The sequence below is a fragment of the Sus scrofa genome, chromosome 13 (assembly GCF_000003025.6).
Source record: "Sus scrofa isolate TJ Tabasco breed Duroc chromosome 13, Sscrofa11.1, whole genome shotgun sequence".
In the NCBI taxonomy this organism is placed as follows: Eukaryota; Metazoa; Chordata; class Mammalia; order Artiodactyla; family Suidae; genus Sus; species Sus scrofa.
Genome location: NC_010455.5, coordinates 141,425,905 through 141,442,391, shown reverse-complemented (window position 1 = coordinate 141,442,391; position 16,487 = coordinate 141,425,905). Strand labels below are relative to the sequence as shown.

At 41.6% G+C, this 16,487-nt stretch overlaps 1 long non-coding RNA gene across 1 annotated transcript in view; it reads right to left on the bottom strand.

Moving 5' to 3' along the window:
- The window catches only part of LOC110256420, a 479,854-nt gene that overhangs the window by 446,957 nt on the left and 16,410 nt on the right, over nt 1-16,487 (bottom strand). The window contains exon 2 of the long non-coding RNA XR_002337890.1: nt 6,457-6,534. This is a non-coding gene — a long non-coding RNA (uncharacterized LOC110256420). The remainder of the gene's footprint in view (nt 1-6,456; nt 6,535-16,487) is intronic.

Genomic DNA, 16,487 nt, shown 5'->3' with positions numbered 1-16,487 from the left:
CACTAAAAAGAAAATGATTTTACAACAGGCTAGAGAAGGGCTTCTTAAATAAGACAATAAAAGTACAAACTATAAATATGTAATAATAAAATCCTGTCCTCATTAAAGCACTATTATCAGCACTTTATGTATAATCTCATCTAATCCTCTCAAAAGTCCACTGTGGTACATACTATTATTATCCCCATTTCACAGATGAGGTCACTGATGTACTAAGACATTAAGTAACTTGCCCAAAGCACACAGCTGGCAAAGGGCAGTGCTGTGATTTGAATATAGGCAGCCTGGCTTCCAAGTCTGTGCCCTAGAGTAATGATACACAAATTTGATTACATTGAAATTTAAAACTTTAACAGGCAGAGCACAGAGGACTTTTAGGGCAGTGAAAATATCCTGTATGATACAATGGTAGATGCCTGTCATTATAAATTTCTCTAAAACTATACATAGAATGTACAACATCAAGAGAAAACTCTAATGTAACAATGAATTTTGGGTTAATTCATCAACTCTAACAAATGTACACTCCAGTGGAAAATGAGGAGAGCTGCGGTGGGGGTGGCACTGGGGGAGAGCCTGTGGGGGAGGGGGGAGGGGTATAGAGGAACTGTCTACATTTTCCCCAGATTTCGCTGTAAACCTAAAGATGCTCTAAAAATAAACTAAAAAAAATTTTTTTCATCAGACACCATAAAGAAAACCAAAAGACAAACATAATGAAGTGGGAGAAGAGATTTCTAACATATATAACTGGTATGCAGGTGCTATACTAAACTTCTCAAGCCAAGGCTGGCATTGAGTCATTTCTGTTTTGCTGGTCATGTTAATATCCCACGGATTAATTTCTACAAAACCCCTCATTCAAGTTTAATTCCCCTCAGGATCGAAGTTTACCTGGGGAAAGGTTATCGTACATTCTGGCCACTACCAATACCCTTTGCCTATGAAAATCCCCATCCTCAAATTTTCCCTAGAACTGATATAGTGAACACACTTCTCAAAATCCTGAACAGTTCTCTGGAGACACAAGTGGCTTGTAGTGCTATTTTAAAGACTGGACACTAGCCCCATCAGTCACTTGCTCTGTGAATGTTGGCAAGTTACTTAAACGCTCAATGCCTCATGTGTAAAATGAGACAATCAACAACCACCTCATAGGAGCACTGTGAGCAGTGAGTCAGTTGACAGAGGTAAAAGAGTTCCTGGGAGTTCCTCAAAAGATTATATATATGTGTGAGAATTGCCATATGACTCAGTAATTCCATTCCTAGGGATATACCTCAGAGGAATGAAGACATATGTCCACACAGAACATGTACACAAATGTTCGTGGCAGTATTGCACATAATGACCAAAAAGTGGAAGGAGGGAGTTCCCGCCGTGGCGCAGTAGTTAACAATCCGACTAGGAACCGTGAGATTGCGGGTTCGGTCTCTGCCCTTGCTCAGTGGGTTAACGATCCGGCGTTGCCATGAGCTGTGGTGTAGGTCGCAGACGTGGCTCGGATCCTGTGTTGCTGTGGCTCTGGTGTAGGCCGGTGGCTACAGCTCCGATTCGACCCCTAGCCCGGGAACCTCCATATGCCGCGGGATCGGCCCAAAGAAATAGCAAAAAGACAAAAAAAAAAAAAAAAAAAAAAAAAAAAGTGGAAGGAACCCAAATGTCCACCGACTGATGAATGGATAAACAAAATGTGCTTTATCCACACAAGGGGATAGTATCCTACAGTAAAAAATGGATGGACTAACTGAAGTACTGATTTCTGCTAGAGCATGCACGACTCTTGAGAACACTATGCTAAGTGAAGAAAAGCCATTCACAAAAGGCCACACTTACACCTGATGTTCAGAGCAGACAAATCCTCATAGACAGAAAGTTGATCAGTAACAGCCCAATGGCTTGGAGGAGAGGACAATGGAAAGTAATTGCTAAAGGTACAGGGTTTATTTAGTGGTGAGAAAATGTTCTAAAATTAGATATGGAGATGATCACAAAATTCTGTGAATATGCTATCATCTACTGAATTGGAGACCTCAAAAGGGTGATTTTTTTTTTCTTTTTTTGTCTTTTGTCTTTTGTCTTTCGTCTTTTCAGGGCCGCACCCAAGGCATATGGAAGTTCACAGTCTAGGAGTCGAATCGGAGCTATAGCTGCTGGCCTGCACCACAGCCACAGCAATGCTGGATCCAAGCCACCTCTGCAACCTACACCACAGTTCACGGCAACGCTGGATCCTTAACCCACTGAGCGAGGCCAGGAATCAAACCTGCAACCTCAAGGTTCCTAGTCAGATTCGTTTCCGCTGAGCCACAATGGGAACTCTAAGTGTGATTTCTATAGTATGTAAATTATAGCTCCATAAAGTGGTTATTTTTAAAAGAATATACCCTCAGGTTTTGATACGTAGTAAGTACTCAGTGGCTATTGTTATTTTGATTCTGTTTAGTAATCTACACGTCTTCCAGCATCCCTAAATTGTTTTGACCAATCGAGATATTTTCCAATTTAAAAAAAAAAAAAATTAAGAGTTCCAAAAAGTCATACACAAGGCACAGAATAAAGCCATATGCGGGAGGAGGGGTGGAGAAGACCCACGTTGAGGGAAAAGAAGAGACAGCTGTGCTCTGGTGTGTGGGAATTTGGGAGGACCCTGAGGAACAGTGAGCTCCAGAGGGATCTGAGAACTCCAAGGACTACCTTGTGGGCACGAAAAGCAGGTATCAGCCTCTGAAGCATTGAGAGCAATAAATTAAACTAGCTAGCATTCCTTTCCAAGTTAAGTGCCAGTGACACTCCATGTCCCGTCTCATTAAATCCTCACCACTCTCCTCTGAGTTTGGTTCTTTTCCTCATTCCCATTTTTCAGATGGCAAAACGATTTCTCATCCTCATTTTTCAGATGAGGTAGAGGACCATCATCTCCAGAACCCATGCTCTTCACCACTGTCATGCCATCTGCCACTCAATCCCTGGAACTAAGAAATTCATCCCACATTTACTTAATAGTAATCGTGATAATAGATAACATATCAGCTTATTCTAATCAAGGCAGGATTCTAAGGGCTTTACATATATTCATGGCTTTAATTATCACAATGATGCTGAGATATTGTTACCATTTTCAGATGACACAAATGAGGCACAGAAAGGTTAGATGACAGGCCCAAAGCCACACAGCAGCCAAGTGGCAGAGCTGTAAGTTCAATCTATATAGTCTGCCTATTAGAGTCTGGCCTCTCAATCACTCTGATGTACTGCTTCTCTAGCTGACACATACAGTACTGGCTCCATGCCCAAAATTTGTCTAAATCCTCAACATACCTTCTTTTATTTTTTAATTTTTGGCCATACCCGTGGCACATGGAAATTCCCAGGTCAGGGATCAAACCAATGCCACAGAAGTAACCAGAGCCACAGCAGTGACAATGCCATATCCTTAACCCACTGAGTCACAAGGGAACTACAACATAAATTCTTTTAAATCTTCAGAACAACACTAAGCAAAAGGTATTCCTATAAAAAATGAGTTTAAGTAGATGAAAATAAGTATAGAGTATTAACTACTCTGTCCAATTGTATTCACTGAACAAGTTTGGAGCCAAGGCAATTTGATTCATGCCAAGGTGATTTGGCCCGGGAGCCCAGACTCTTAACCATGACTCCCTACTCCCTAAGTAGTGAATGAAATTCTTGGAACTAGAGACTGTGTTTATCATCATGCAATTGGAGATAAAACTAATGCTGAAATATTCAGAAGAGTTTAAAATGAAACAAAACAATACAAGTAAGTAAAAAACAAGACAACCTTGCACTGCAAGAAGGGATGGCTATATATATCAGAGGGTCCTGGAATAGCATGGGAAGGATGTTTGATTCTCCCCATGTCATGCTTTGATTATACACTGAGGTGTCCCTTGCGAGCCTCTGTACAATATATGCATTATGCATTTAACAAATTGATTAGTAGGGTTCATCATAAGACAGGCTCATGTGCCCTGTTCTCCCCATGATCCAGCAGCCTCCCACCTCAGGTGCCTCCAAGTAGAATGAGGCAAGCACCCCCATCAGGTTCAGGTTCTAGGCCTGCCTGGCCCTGCACACACCCCCTCTCCTCCCCTTGACTTGTGCTGCTTTGAAAACAACTTTGACACCACTCCGTGGTCCTCAGAGAACACGTGCTCAAAGCCAGCCAGGGTTAAGGCCCACTTCCTTGACTTGACACTCTGGAGCAGCCTTTGTTCCTCTTTTGTAGAGGTGGGGAAACAATCCACTTTTAAATCCATTACTCTGTCATTCAATAATCTTTCTAACCATGTTCTCTGGGTCCTGAGCTTCTTCCTCACCTCTCCTCACTGCCATCGATCTTGAGCTATTTCTTTGCGCCTCCACTCCCAGAGCTGAACATTATGGGAAAACATACAGCAAGGTCCTTTATAGCACTACAGTTACAAGTTTGATTGGGGAAAAGACTGACACTATTGATTGAAATGAAGTTTTTGTATTATCTATGAATATCACCCAGGGCTCTGAAGAACAGCCGTTTTTTTTGACTTGCCAGTTTGTATCTATCTGAAATAAATTACAGATGGTGCATTTGTCCTCATCAGTGATCAGTTATACTCACGTGAATATATGTCCTAAAAATAAATATATAGTCTCAGAACCACACACGTTCCCAGCAAGTGACACAGATTTACACACCAACATCAGCAACTTTGTAAGGAGGTCTTATCCTTATCACATTTTTCTTGGTGCCAGCAGATATTCACAAGTCACATTCAGCAACAGTACTATCAAAATGTATTTTTAAGCCCATTGTGTTGTTTTGACATACTAAACAATTAATTAACAGCAATCTAACAAACAGATCTCTACTTACAGCTAAGAGTGAGAGAAACACACAGATCGCCATAACCATTCTATAGCCACCATTACTGAGGAAGAATGCTGCCTAATTAATTATAATTGATCACAAAGATTAGATTCAAATTCCACTAACAGGGTAGAAGAAGCCCAAACAGAGAAAATAAATCAGAAAACTATTCTCTGAATCCATAATGAACCAACAAGCTTTAGAGATAAACAGATTTGTTTTAATTGTAGTTTTTAAAAAATAATTTAAGAACATTTGGAGGCCTTTACAGAGAAAACAGAGTGGGGGAGGGGTAAAGCCAAGATGAGGGAAGCACTGATTCAACACTGAAGTTTTCATCTCTGACTCTATATTAAAAATCTGGGAGTTCCCCTTGTGGCTCAGTGGGAAGGAACCCGACTAGTATCCATGAGGATGCGGGTTCAATCCCTGACTTTGCACAGTGGGTTAAGGATCCAGAGTTACTGCGAGCTGTGGTGTAGGTCACAGATGTGGCTCGGATCCTGTGTTGCTGTGGCTGTGGTATAGGCTGGCAGCTACAGCTCTGAATCCACCCCTAGCCTGGGAAACTCCATATGCCGCAGGTGGCGCCAAAAAGAAAAAAAATATCTGGAAGGTGCTCACTAAGGTAGGGGGTAGGCACAGGATGTGTTTGTGTGGCACGCTGCAGAGGTGGCCCTGGCCAATACTTCCTGTTGATCCTAGTCTCCCTGACCCAGAGGCATGTCCCTGTAAGCCCTGTAAGCTGGAAGGCTCTCCCACAGCTTTTTCTTATTTGCTTTCCCTTCCCAGCACCCATCTCCCCTTCCTCTGACTATAGAGGCCCCTCCCCTGGCCCCAGACACATCCAAATGAGCCAGCAGCCCCCACTGCAACCCCCCTTCTCCAGCTCCATGCAGTGCATGAGCCAAGGAGGACATGAGACCTGGCCCCACGAGAGGCCTTCTGAAAGACTTGAAAAAAAGGAGCTTGGAGAGAGAAGCCCCATCTCATGCTCAACCCCCTTTCTTCTTTGGTCATGAGGTTGCAGAGAAGTGAACCACCAAGAGTGGAGTGGAGACTGGGAGTGTGGGCCCAGCTCTGGGCAGTGGGTCCTCAGCACTGCTCTGGTTCCTGAGCCTTCATTCCATTTGTCTTTCCTGTTTTTTGCTTTTCTAGTTCTAGTTCTAAGAGTGTCCTAACGCTCTGTTGGGGAGTTTAGTCAGTCCAGAAACTCTTCAAATAAATAGGTGTCCACTATAGAACTAGTCTGAAACAGAACTGGGGCAATTCTGGACCAGACGGAAGCTTTTCACAAATTCTTGGCTTGGCTGCTGGAATTTTGCCTCCCATTCGGGATGCCCTAAAGCTGCAGATCTTACAACCAAGACTGGATGGTAGAGAAAGTGTGAACTTCATCGTGAAAAACATCTGGCTACAAGGTATGATTCCTTGATCTTGACCAAGTGTCTTAACCTTTCTGAACCATAGTTTCCCCATTCGTAAAATTGAGATGATTATCCCTCACCGGGGATAATGAGATAATGCAGAAAGAGGAAATAAATAATAGTGTCTGGAACAACCTACATGGACTCCCAACTCACCCACAGCATCAGCGTTATTTTTGCCTTCTTCCTCTCTCTTAACAACTGAGCACAATAACAGACGCCATCTCTCTCCAGCTACAAGAGAACATAGCAAATGAGTAATTAGAAGCTAAAACCCTATCCCATCTATAAAATATTAAAATCTGATTTTAGCTTAGAGTTTGTTGGACATGATAGATGTACAAGAAATGTTCATGCATTTATTAATACAGTTGGTTGTGTTAAGAGTGACCTTACTAATTTAAAATAACTTGGGAGAAGGCCCAGCCCAATATGGGATATTTTTTTAAGTATACTTTAATTCATTTCAAACATATTCAGTAATTGAAATAATTCTGAAAAGAATTGCCTAGGAGAATCGATGTGATACAGTGACAAAATGATTTCCAATCAGTATATCGAAAGTTGGTACACAAAATATCATGATGGAATGGATGACAGAAAAGCGCTCTGAGCTTGTGTCAGAAAGCTGACTTCTCTGCATCTTTATTTATAAAATGGGAATTAAGATGCCAAAGACACAGGTTTAATGTGAGGCTTAGAATTCAACGAGTGAGAATGAAACTGCAAAACCTGTGAGACAGGTTTCTATACATCCAGCTCATTACAGGATCCCACTGTCCAGCACAGTGCCTGACACTTGGCAAGCTCTCAGTAAACACATAAACAGATAAATGAATGTTCAAGGTCATAACAGAGAGATTAGCACATAAGTTATCAGGACTCAGCATTGTCAGGAGACAGACAGTTCTGTGGCCTCCACCTTTGCCTGACTGTTCAGAGGTTCATAAAGAACCTTTGGGGCCTCCCTCCACCTTCTGCTGGCTACCTTTTCTGCTGTTCACCCACTAGAAAGGGATTTTAGCAGCCTTGTTTGTACCCCATGAGCCTGTCATGTTGGCCCCATTTTTGGGGGCCAGAGATAGGCATTTGACCCAAGAAAATTCTATCAGATTTTCTCAACTCAGCATTTAGAATAAGGACCAAGCAAATCTAGTGCTTTCCAGATCAGTTGCTAGAAAAGTAACATGTACACTGAGGAGCTGTGATGAATCATATTCCATCATGTGGGTCAGAGAAGCAGGTCTGAGAGAGAAAAATGAGGAGACTCTTATAAAGAGACAAATATTCCACTTTTAGTTCTAGTTTCTAGTTAAAGTCTAACTACTTCCCTGCCCTTGGTTGGGATCCAGGAGATGTTCCCTATACCCATGTGATAAATTTTTCCTCTGTGTTAGCTTGGAGCATAAGCAAAATAACTTTAATACAACAGGAAAGGGATAAGCAATCAGTACCAAAAAAAAAAAAAAAAAAAAAAAATCTTACCACAAAATAAATCAGGAGTAAACAAGCTTTGCCAAAGCTACATTTATTTTCTTGGTATGGTGGTGGGCTAAAGGTAAGCTTGGGTCAGTGAGAAAAGATAAGTGCTTACTTTAGGTACATGAAGGGCTCACAACTCTTCTAGTTGACCACAGGGTAGCACTTACTTATATTACCCGATTTTTTTTTTCTTTTTTTTAGGGCTACACTTGCAGCATAAGGAAGCTCCCAGGCTAGGGGTTGAATCTGAGCTGCAGCTGCCGGCCTATGCCACAGCCACAGCAACACAGGATCTGAGCCTGTCTGTGACCTATACCACAGCTCACAGCAACATGGGATCCTTAACCCACTGAGTGAGGCCAGGGATTGAACCTGCCTCCTCATGGATACTAGTTGGGTTTGTTACCACTGAGCCACAATGGGAATGCCCTGATTTTTAAAAATACTTATTTCACGTTACTACTTCTAACAACTATTTTCATTCCTACTGTACAGAAGAGGTTACTGAGTCCCTGGGAGAAAAAATGACTTATGTAAGATTTCAGAGTCAGCAAGAAGGAAGAAATACAACACAATCCCCAGCTTTCTGTCTATTAAATGAGATGCACATTCCATCCCAGGCTCAAGGATAGAAGCGAAAACACTGGGATATTTTGTACTTAAGGGAAGAAGATCCCAATCATCTTAGTATGGGGAAAAAAATTTTAAAGTCAAAAGATTTTTAAAGATCTGTACTTTAGAATGAGCATTTTTTAATATTTACTTACTGAGTAAAAAATCAATGACAATAATTACAATAATGTCAACAATGCTTTAAAACAAGTTTTTTTATGTTATTAACCAATAAAACAAATTGAAAATTTTGTGTTTATGCTGGGGTGGGAGTAAAAGAGAGAGGAAAAAAAAAGAGAGAGAGAGATGGAAAGAGAAAGAATATAACTGAACGATCTCCCTATTTTTAAAAATTTATTCTACAGATAGTGGTTGGTACACTTAAAGATTCCAAATCCCTACCACTAAACCAAGACACTCCAAGGAACCATGGACCTAAGAAAAAAGGAAGTCCAATGAGGAACACTGGTTGTTTCTAATTTTCTAACACTGGTTGTTTTTAATTTTTTTTTTTTTTGTCTTTTGCCTTTTGTCTTTTTAGGGCTGTATCTGCGACATAAGGAGGTTCCCAGGCTAAGGGTCTAATTGAAGCTACAGGTGCTGGCCTACACCACAGCCACAGCAACGCTGGATCTAAGCCTCGTCTGCAACCTCACAGCAACACTGGATCCTTAACCCACTGAGCGAGGCCAGGAATCGAACCTACCACCTCACGGTTCCTAATCAGATTCATTTCTGCTGTGCCACGATGGGAACTCCTAATTTTAGACATTTCTGAAGTGGTTAACTTTAGAATCTTCAAAAATGATTTCATTTAGTGAAAACAGTTTGGAGATAGCCTTGCCTTACCCACCTTTCCTAAGTGGGAAACCTGGATTCAGGATTTTCTGGGAAGGATGAGAGCTTTGAGTTTAGTACGAAAGGCTTAGGAAAACAGAAGCCCCTCAAGGTATTATAAACAGGAAGGGATTTCACAAATGAATTAGAGACATACACAATTTTCATTAGGACTGAAAGGGTAAAGGTCAAGGAGGCCACTGCTGTCTTTTGGAAAACCCAGAAGTGCATGACTCACAGGGAAGCTGTGGGCAGAGACCACAGCTGTCTGCAGCAAGAAGAGCACTGGCTAAACACCATGTTGTACCAACCTCGGCAATACACCCGCTCACAGCTGCAGCTAGAGAACAAAGGCTGCTCCTTCCCTTCCGCTTCTGAATTTCCCAGGCATGCTTCTCACAGGCTGAATACAGCCTGGAGTTATGCTGATAGGGTGCTGGGAAATGTAGTTCTCAGTCTTCTTTCCCGTGATTGTATGAGGGGGAAGGCTGGTGACGATTGGTAGTAATTACCCAGTATAACCTACTTCTTTTCTCAAGTCCATGAAACTCTTTTGAATCATGTTTATCTTCTAATCTACCTCATGTGTTCACCAAATATGAGGCATCTATCTCTCAAGCAAATATAGATGCACTTGTCCTCTCCTGCAAAAATGAAGACTCAGAGTTCCCTTGAGGAGCCATAGCCATCTCTGAGTAGTGTTAATTCCTCTTCTAGTTTGGTCATAATTCTTTGATAGACACTAAAGATTAAATTATAAGGTTAATAACAACTAACACACCTTATATAAAATGTATGGAAAAGAGAGAGAATAAAAAGAAGAAATTGATATATGAGCTATCTATATCTTTATCTCAAACATGTATCTCAAACAATAAATAAATAAATAAATAAAACATGACTAGCACAGTCCTCATTTTCAGAAGTGTTCACAAGGCCATGAACTTCCTTCTTCTGCCACCCATTCCATGTTCCCTTTATAATCAATCAGGACCTAAGCCAGCCACACCTATTTATCTACTGAGATAACCAAATCTTCATTCCAGAAGGTCCCCACATTGGGTTGCTACAGACTTCCACTAAATTCTACCAGTCAAATATGGAATATACCTCAGTAAATCCCCTAGGCTCCAGACACTCTGCCTTACCTCTTTTATGCAATAACAATCCCAAATCCTTTCATAATCAGAATGAATCACCAGTCATACACTGACTCCCTCCTTTGTCTCTTAGTACAGTGATGGAAGGAGCCCTAAATGGTCAGATTGTTGCATCAGCTTCCAATGATAATTAATGCTGTGTCCCCTGGTGAAAAGGATTCTTTCCTTTGGGAATCAACACTTATAAATCATCAGAGTCCAAAGTTGTGAACTGAGGGTTTTCTAGACCCATACATTCTGGCAATGGGATAAATGATACCATATATGGGTTTCTGTTTTGGAGTATTTACTGTATCTTGCTTCAGAGTGAATGAAGAACATGATAAGACCAGTCAATCCCATGAGTGTGACTCTTTCTTTCACTTTTTATTTATTATTTTGGTTACAAAATAAAATTCCTTGGTCAGAATAAAAATATTGTGTGTGATACCAAGACAGTGAATAATGCATTCAGTTAAGTCCACAGATGGTGGTGCTGGCAGAAACGTTGCTGACAGAGAAGGCAGACCCATATCCATATTATGCATCTATTCTAGGGAGATAAAAGAACTGCTGCCCCCTCAATGATGGAAAGAGTCCAGTGTAATCAACTTGCCACCAGGTGGCTGGCTGGTCCTCCTGGGGAATTTGCCATGTTGGGAGCTCAGTTTTGGGCTCTGCCATTGACATGTCAACATATTGGGCACTCAGCAGCTGCAGCCAGAGGCAGCCTTGGTGAGGAAAAATCCATGTTCCTGAGCTCATGAATAACATCCATCCCTATTAACATGGCCACTTTGTTTTGTTTATTAGTTTGTTTTTATTTTTTAATAAAGTATAGTTGATTTACAATGTTGTGCCAATTTCTGCTGAACAACAAAGCCACCCAATCATGCATATGTATACTCTTTTTTTCCTAATATGACCACTTTGTTGATGAGCAAGTTGTTGAGTAGCTGGGGAGGAAGCTAACAGCCATCATAAATCAAGTTGTCTAGTCCCTGTGATTACTGAGTCTTCTCTGGAGCAGGTGTTCTTTGTTGAGCAATTGCATGAGTAATAATTATCCTTAACTATATGCCCATTCCAAAAGTCCATCCACATACCTCTTCCTCAGAGCTCCCTGTCTCCAAGCCTCTAATCTTGATATCCCCAAATCCCATCATCCAGCCAAGCCATTGCCTAATATGGACCTATACCTCTGGCTATCTCTGAAAGTCCTTCCCATAGGAAGGTTTTAGCTTCCCTACTGTCCTCTAGGGCCACCCCTGCAATGTATTAGCAACACATTCCATGTCTGGGGGAAAACATCACATAGCATCATCTATAAAGGCCCCAGATCTTCCTTCTCTGGTCAAATTATCATAAGCAGCTTCTCTTGAGTCCACAGGTATGGGATGAGGAGGAGGCAGCAATAGAGAAGAAGTAGATTCCGTAAGAGTCCAAACCACGTGCTCAAGCAACTTACTCCTGCCTCTAGGACTTACTCAAATCCCATCTCACCTATACTATTTCCACTTGATTACGGAATGCTATAGCACATGCTCAACTTCATGGCTTCATTAACCAGCTGCCACTCAGCAGATGCTATGTAGACTAGGTTACATGGCCACACACTGTCCAATGGTCATCAATTCAGTCTTGGAAGCAATCATAGAATTGCTTTACACAGGGTATTACTTGACTTTATAATCCTAAGGGTCTGTACTGTGATTCTCTAATCAGAGTTTTCCTGAGGTTCCAGAAAACATCCCTCTCTGTTCCAGAAATCTCACTAGATCTGACTTAATAAGGCTCAAGAATAGAGCACCTTGCCCTACAGCATGTAAGTGCTGCACAGCCTTCTCTTACTGGGCTCCACTCAAAACCAAGAGTCTTACAGGTTATTTGATAAATGAATCAAAGCATCACATTGAAATATGCTATTCAGAGAAGTTGACTAATGCTGCACTTCTCTGTTGGGACCAGAGATGAAAAATGCAAGAACCCACCTCTCACACTTCAGAAGGGACACCTCAGCAGCCCAGAATGATAAATTCCTATGAACTTCCCTAAAGTGATGAGCCCTGACTTTTCATGGGGAATATTGCCACCTTCGTACACAATGTGCTGATGAATACATCTAGAAAATTGCTATTCACCAGGGCAATTGGTAGGATGAAACAGTGTGGAAGTCCAGTATGATGGCCTATGGGTTAGTAAGATGATCAAGGTTCCTACAGACCCAACAGGACAGAGTCTGAGAATTGGCACTGATGTAGGGTAAATGACTGAAGCATACTGCTGTCCCTGTTAGGTGAAAGAAACAGCCTCTGGTAGTCCGTGCCATTCAACAAAGAGAAAAACAACTGCAAGATAAATGGCTACATAGGAGGTCCTAGAGACAAGATGGTTATGAATACCAAAAAGTACAAGGCCAAAGCCATAAACAGAATGAAGATATCTGCTCTTGGAAAGAGACCATATCTAATACTTTAGCTAAAAATGGAGTTACCAAACCCGATAAGGTTTAAAAGGTTCTATTGTTCTTCCTCAAGATCTACTTGTTTTCTGTATAGAATAAATATACATGTTAGATGCTGATGACAAAACCACACTTTTGCATCTTTCAATGTTTTCTGGTGGCACTAATTTTGTAATTAATTTTCCAAAGGAAGATAGTGTTTGGTTTACTATTCGTGTAGGAGAGACAATTCCATGGGATCCTCTTTGGCTCTTCCTATAATGATTGCCCTAAGTCTACAAGTTAGGTAGCCAAAGCAGGGGTTTTCCTGTGGCCAACTGTGTTTTCCAGCTATGAATTCAGGAACTAGAGAAATAACTACAGGGTGGTGTGGTAGATGCACTGTACTCACCATGAGATTAACTAAAGCCAAAAATCCTTCCTCTGACTGATGGACCACAGAAGTATACTGGATCCCCAGGAGTAGCTTCAGTTGAGAGCTAACATTTAGGAATGACCTAAAAAAGATGGGTTTTCTCACTTCTCAAGAGCACAGAGTTTTGGGGAAATGGCTGCATGAGCCCTTGGGAGGAGGCCAGAAGGACTATTTATAGTTTGCAGAATAGTGTAGGGCTCCTCCTCAAGGGGAGAAACTTCCCTTCTTTATTCAAGCATCTTTGGGTCTGTGAACTCTCCAACTTTCACACAGACTGGAAAGTGTGTGCTAGAACTTTCATCACCATTTTTATGAAATAGATCAAGGCTTTCTATTCACTAGACAATGATTTCTCAGTTATTCAGATCAGATAAGACTCTAGGAGGCTTCCCACCTATGTCAGTCCCAAGGATACCAAGATCATTGACCTATTCCCTCAAATCTCTGCCTGTGAAATCATTCTGATCATTGCTCTGGCCATGCTGCTCATTACCATAACCATGAATCCCTTTCCTTGGGTAGTTAAGCATGATCATCTGTCCTCTGTCAATCCAGGATGCCAAATCCCCATTTATTTAAGGGACTTCATTGCAATCATGGCTTTTCCCAGTACAATTCTTAGTCTGTAGAGAACAACTAAAGAATTTTTCAAAGACACCTATGTTCCCCTCACTAATGTCTTTCACCATGCTTTAGTAAAAAAAAATAATTTGTTATCTAGGCCTTTCTGATGAATGTTAAGCAAGGGAGTCATGTATGGTAAACCTAGTCTGACAGTTCTGCCTTGCTAAACCTTTAGATTTGTCCCTCTGCATTTTACCCTAGAAAGTCTAACATCTCAACTTCAGTTACTACAAGCCACAATTAAGTTTACATTTATGTTCAGGTAAGCAATTGTTAGAGTCAGTTTCAGTAGTCTGAGATAAAACTTCAAATGCATTTTGATAAATTCAGTCCAAAATCAATGCTACATTATTTCTTCCTTGGTATATAAATTTTAAGAACATATTGGTAGGAGTTCCCGTCACGGCTCGGCAGTTAATGAACCCAACTAGTATCCACAAGGATGTGGGTCTGATCCCTGGTCTCGCTCAGTGGGTTAAGGATCCGGTGTTGCCGTGAGCTGTGGTGTAGGTCATAGACGTGGCTCAGATCCCGAGTTGCTGTGACTCTGGTGTAGGTCAGTGGCTACAGCTCCCATTCGACCCCTGGCCTGGGAACCTCCATATGCCGAGGATGTGGTCCTAAAAATATGAAGAAAAAAAAAACCTATTGGTAAATCTTCTTTTGGTGAATATGCTATCTCCTTCAAGGTTGGATTGTTTCCATTTATCCCTGGAGGCTGCTGAGACCCAATATTAGTTTGGATCTATGGACAATGAGAGAGAGTGGGGGTAAGACTTAAAGATAGTCAGCTTCTCCTAAGTGCCTTAGATCATTTTATAGCAGAATATCTTTAAATGAGGAGACAAAACACCTTGTAGACAGACTGAGGAACGACTTCTCCTGACAAGGGAATTGAAGATGATTTGAGGTTCAAAATCCAAATGTTCAGCAGACTCCATCCAAATGTCCCATTCTAATTCTAGGTACACCATGCCTTCACTAATTCCCCTATGCACTAATAACCATTTATCCCATAGTCCTACAACTTATTTCCTCCATAACATCCTATTACAATAGCTGTTTTGTTTCCTGAAGCATTATAGTCAATAGACTTTTAATTATGGAAAATACAAAGGAAAATTTAACTAAGTGTTTATCACCACATGCCATGGACTACCAGCATTCCAATGTTCCCTCGTCATTCCTCATTTAAGTCTAAATAAATCAGATAACAAATCCTACACTCCACATTTGAAACTCTGTTTACTGGATCCTAAAGCTTTATCAAATAGGCTTTAGTCAGTGTGAGGGTTTATTTTAGGTGTTAAATTGTAGGATGTTTCTGATGAGATTAAAATTTAAAGTGGTGAACTCTAAGTAAACAGACTGCCCTCCCTTTATGTGGGTGGACCCTTATCTAGTTGGTTGAAAGCCTGAATAAAACAGAAAGACCCAGCCTCCCTACGTGAGAGTCAAATCTCCAGAAGACTGCCTTCAGACTTAGTCTGCACCAATACTCTCCTGGGTCTTAAGGCTCCCTTTAGACTGGAACTTCCCCAGTCTGCCAGCGCACAAAGCAGAATTTGGATTCACCAGCCTCCACAACTGCATGAGCCAATTCCTTCTAATAAGATTTTCGCTCCTTCTATACACATACACATCCTCTTGGTTCCATATCTGTGGAGAACCCTGACTAATCCAGTCAAGAAATCAGAAACCAGTCAAGGGGGAAGAGATTTAATATAGAGAATTGCAGGCTTACACAATTGTTGTCAGGGCTAGAGATGATTCGAAGGTCAAGGGGATTGGTGCTGGCTTTCAGACAATGCAGAAGTGTAAGAAGCACAGGGAAGCTACTGCTAAAGATCTCAGCTGCCTACAGCATCAAAGAGGTGATTCTCTGAGTTCCATGGTGTCCCAATGGTTAAGGATCTGTCATTGTCACTGCTGTGGCTCAGGTCACTGCTGTGGTGTGGGTTGGATCCCTGGCCTGGGAACTTCTGCATGCTGTGGGCATGACCAAAAAAAAAAAAGGTATTCTCTCAAGAAAATGCCCTGAAACCACTGACATGCCCTGTATCTGCAATCTGCTGAGGCCAATACCATGCCCTTAGCTGCCTTAGTAACTCACTTTTCTTTCCCTCTCGCTTCAAACCTTATACAAGTACCTCTCATCAGCAAAGGCACCACAGAACCTGCCAAGAAGGGAATCTAAGAAATGTGGTTCTGAAGAATCAAAATCATGGGATCATAGCAGGGAGGTGGGGGTAGTTGTTGCTGTTCATAATGGGGCAGGGATGCGTCTAAGCTGACCACAGAAACAGCAGCGCGCCTGCAGTGTGCTTGGTGAAGAACAGGATCCCTGTGATAAAGCACAGCCCAGAAGAATACTCAAACAAGTTGCAGGAACACAGGAAGTCAGAGCGGAGGCTGGCTTAAGCAGTCACATGACCAGCTCCTCCTCTGCAGAGAAGGAATCAAAGCCCAGAAAGGGAATGAAGCATCCCTTGGGTCATGGTGTTAAGTACTGGCATAGTCAAACTTTGAATCCAGAAATCATTTCAGATTCTTTCCACCACTCAGGGGTTGTATTTTTGAGTTACTTGCCAAATCTTCAGCAAGTGCATAAGCC